Genomic DNA, 4,131 nt, shown 5'->3' on the forward strand with positions numbered 1-4,131 from the left:
CTTGGGAGAGAAACAAAATACTTTATGAAAACAAGGGAAGTCCCACCACAAGAAAGTGCTTAACAAGCAGCAGTTGGAACAGCATTAGTGCAAGAAGAAGTTCCACAGTGAAAAGATTGAGAGCACAGATGTCAACACAGCAAAATAATGTTTAGATGGAAAAATTGGATTATCGCTGTTGTCCCTGGGTATCAGGAGCTTAATCAGCACATATATAGCTGTGCTACTACTGCTGAAACAGATCACAGGTCCCGAGAGGACATTCCTGACAAACCTCTGGCATCTGCATGGCCAAGACTTCATTGCAGCACTTTTAAGCTGCGAAAGTGGTCCTTGAAAGCACAATACAAGCCCAGAAGAAAAATTCCTTTAGGAGATTTTTCTTGACTGCAATTGTATTGGGCAGCATATTGCAAAAGGGGAGGAAGAATTAAAGGAGCATCTATGTATGCTGCAGCAGCACTTACCAGGAAAGAAACAGAAAGCGACGACGTAATCAGTCTTTTGAAAGAAGGGATCATGTCAAGTGGCTCTGTATGAGAATAAGTTCCTTTTACTCCAGAGTCGAAATGCAGTGAATTGTGGAAAGTGTAGCAAGCTGAGTCCAAAGAAGCTGTGGCCAGAGCCAGAAAAAAATACTCCCGGCAGACACCTCCATATAGCACTATCCAAAACATAGTTTGGAGACACATCCTCCCAGTTCAACGTGTGTGCACTGATAGGTGCGTGCTAGCACACAAAATACTGGGCTTCCTCCACATGGCAGGACTGTTGCTGCAGGGGACCTTTGAGCGCGTGTGTTGGAAAGTGAGGCAGCAGCTGCTCTCCTCTGACACAGAGGAAAAACTATCTGATGGTGAGTGAAGACAACAGAATTTTTTTGAGGCCGCTTCAAGAAAAGCAAGGCCGATAGATAGTGTATTACCACCAAAGTAATCCCAGAAAGCAAAGAAGAAATTTTGCCTGAAGGCTCTTGAAGATTTTGGAGGATGGGTGTCTGATGCACAAACAACTAATGGTTTGCATGCCACGCCGTCCCAGCGGCGGCTAGCCCGTGTGACTGAAGAGGAGCCAGATCGTTTCCTCAGACAGCTGAATGACTTCAACATACCTGATGAGGTTTTCCCCTGACTCCAGCTATGAAGGTGTTGCCCATTTCATGGCCCAGCGCTGGAAAGCTCAGCAAATTATTACAACTTCCTGGCCGGAGGAAGGAGGAGGGAAACCTCCTATGACTAAAGGTCATAAGGAGGAAGAAAACCTCCTTTCTAGCAGAGGAAAACCCTATTGGACAGTATTAGGTTGATGTGGTAGTCACCCAGGTGAAATGCAAAACATTCAGTTAGAAAAAGTAGTTATCAAAGTGAAGCTGCAGGCTCCAGGGAATTGCTAATATTAGTGCGACTGCTTCTGATAATGAAAACTCAGGCTGCAATGCAGAAACTGTGAGTGAGATTGCTAGCACTCACAAGAAGAGGAAAGGGAGAACACAATTATAACCTCTGTGATCATGATCGGTCAATGACACTACCAGTGTGTATTCAGCCACCCAGCTTTCTGTAACTGCCCAGCTATAGCCTCATTTTCCAAGGTATCATCCATAGTCAATGAAGAGAGAGAGTGTGACACTCTTTTAGAGGGCAGTCCTGAGCGCTTGCTGTAGGGTCCTGGACTATGCCTTTCTTTGACGATGCCTGTTTCCCGTTGCTGACCATGGAGAGACCTGGGGAGTTCAGCTCTGTGGTGGGTGCTCTGTGGGAAGCTGCCTCGTGGTAGGTGTTGCGATAACTCTTCTTACCGTGTCTTTGCATTCAGAAAGTAGTACGTGCTCCAGACGTTGGAGGAGTTTCCGGCTCAAACTGTTCTGAAGTAACAATGATGTCACCAAACTTCCTTGACTTCTTGACAGGGAATAGTTCATGTCTATGCCCAGTGAGATGGCTGACGTCCCTCTGTTAGAGGGACAGGCTCCTTGAATGTGGGTGCCTATTTGGGTTGCAGAGAGCAAGGGGTCTGCTTGTGAAAAAACTTATTAAATCAGCCCTTCTTTTCTTCTGTCTTGTGTAAAATCTTCATGGCTGGGAATGGCCTGAACCCAGGCAATGTCGGTGAAACAAAAGGGTCAAAGCTGAAATGACCTTAACTGGTAGCCACTCTGCAGTATTCCGTAGAAAACCCCATTATTGTGAAGCCGAGACAGAGTGCTCTGCAGGTCCTGGTAGCTCTCTCGGGCGGAGCACTTCTAAAGAGATTCGTCAAAATGTCTTACTTACGCAAGCAGGTGTCTTCCTCACCCCAGGGAGAAGCCTTCCAGTGGCAAGCCTTGCGGAGGGGTCAGGGGAAAGCTAATTAAAGATTAAGACTACAGGGTTCAGCCCTAGACCAGAGGAAAGGCTGCACAGAGTTCCCCAGCAACAGCAGCCTTAACCAGGGGACTTCCAGTGAAGGGGAACCCCCGAGAAATTTCCTTTCAACCACAGCACCAAACACCGCTGTGTTTCGTGAGAGAAGGAAGGCATCTGAATGCAAAGACAGGCTCACAGAGAAGAGCACAAGTAGTCAAGGCTCATGTGTTTGGTGCAGGTCTTACACAACCAACTTCTGCCTCTCATTTTCTCATAATTAGGTCTTGTTCTCACGCATATGCAGTACAGCCTTGTGGTTTCCCTCCTGATCCATCAACTACCAACGAGATGATGTATATGGAGTCTCTGTGGGAAGGAGAGACCATGACAAAATAGGCGGATGGGGGTATCATTTCATGGAGAGTGGGCTGGAAGTACACTTTCTCTCTGGGTTGCTCCAGCAAGTTTTAACACACCTGCCATGGCTGAGCATGCCAGAGCTGCATCTCCCATGCGTGGGTGGCATGTGCAGGAGATAAAAAGCTTGAGGGGTCCAGAAACACTGGTAGTGGCACAAAGAGGCTTTCTAACACAAGGTTTGCAACTTCATCCAAATTGTACTGTGAGCTTGGCAAAAATGGTTTCAGAGAACCATCTGGTGGTGGTTTGGCATTCTGTGGGAGCTGAGTTCCTAGTTAGTGGCCAAACAAGAAGAAAATTGTGGCTACCACTGGTTTTAAAGATCTTCTTTTGTGGTTACTTCAGCACAGATATTTAGATCGGAATGAGAATGGAGGTTGAACTGTCTTCTCCTTTTTGATGATGACTGTGGGTGGGGAAAGCTTTGTGGTGCAACATGGTGGATTCATGGAACATGAATCTCCATACAGCATTTTTGATGGTCAAGCATTTGATGTTTGGGGTCCAGAAACTGCTACTCTGGCCTTTCTCATAAGAGTCAAGAGATATCAGGCCAAGTATGGCTGAACATGTATTTTCCTTCCTGCTTTGTACGTATTATTACATATATTACACGTGATTAAAGTGACAGTACTAGAGCGTTAAAAATGATGCTGTAGGTCTTCATACGAATACCTAATTTCAAGGATGACAGAAAGCAAGAGTTTGAAAGATGTACAGTACATCTTTTCCCCATGCCTCTTTCTTCTAGGAGAGAAGAAGAGAGGTGCTGAAGAACCATTATATCCCACTGGCAAAACAAATTAAAAAGTCTTCTATTACTCTGCTTCCTATGTGTACCCCTTCAGTGTCTGTAAATATTCGCAGTTAACAATTATTGTGCTGTGAAAGAAAAATAATTTACTTTAAAATAGCACAATTTGGAATGTAGTGCAGCTACCCTACCTGAATGTTGTGTTAGAAGGATGAACCAAGCTTCACCAACACCTCACACCATCCAAATTATGGCAGTAGTTCTGCTTGCTGTTCTGTTGCAGAAGTTTACTAATCACATCATAATCTCTATAGTCAAAAATAGGGAACTGTTTTGCAAAAGCTTGATTTAATCTAAAACTTGACAAACCAAGTCTCACTATTATAGCAAGAGCTAGATGAGTAAGGTTATTTTTATAAAGAAGATGATATATGTCAGAGTGGCAACAGTATTTGATTCTCTAGCTCCCATCCTCCCGTGCTGGGATGTGATGGTGGTATGAGGTCAGAGGGTGGGAAAAGCCCACATTGCTGGTCATTGAACCTAGAAGGCCTTAAATAATTTAGTTTAAAATGCTACTTTATGAAATATTTGTTGGCAAAATAATTTTAG

The sequence above is a fragment of the Balearica regulorum genome, chromosome 2 (assembly GCF_011004875.1).
Source record: "Balearica regulorum gibbericeps isolate bBalReg1 chromosome 2, bBalReg1.pri, whole genome shotgun sequence".
Taxonomy (NCBI): Eukaryota; Metazoa; Chordata; class Aves; order Gruiformes; family Gruidae; genus Balearica; species Balearica regulorum.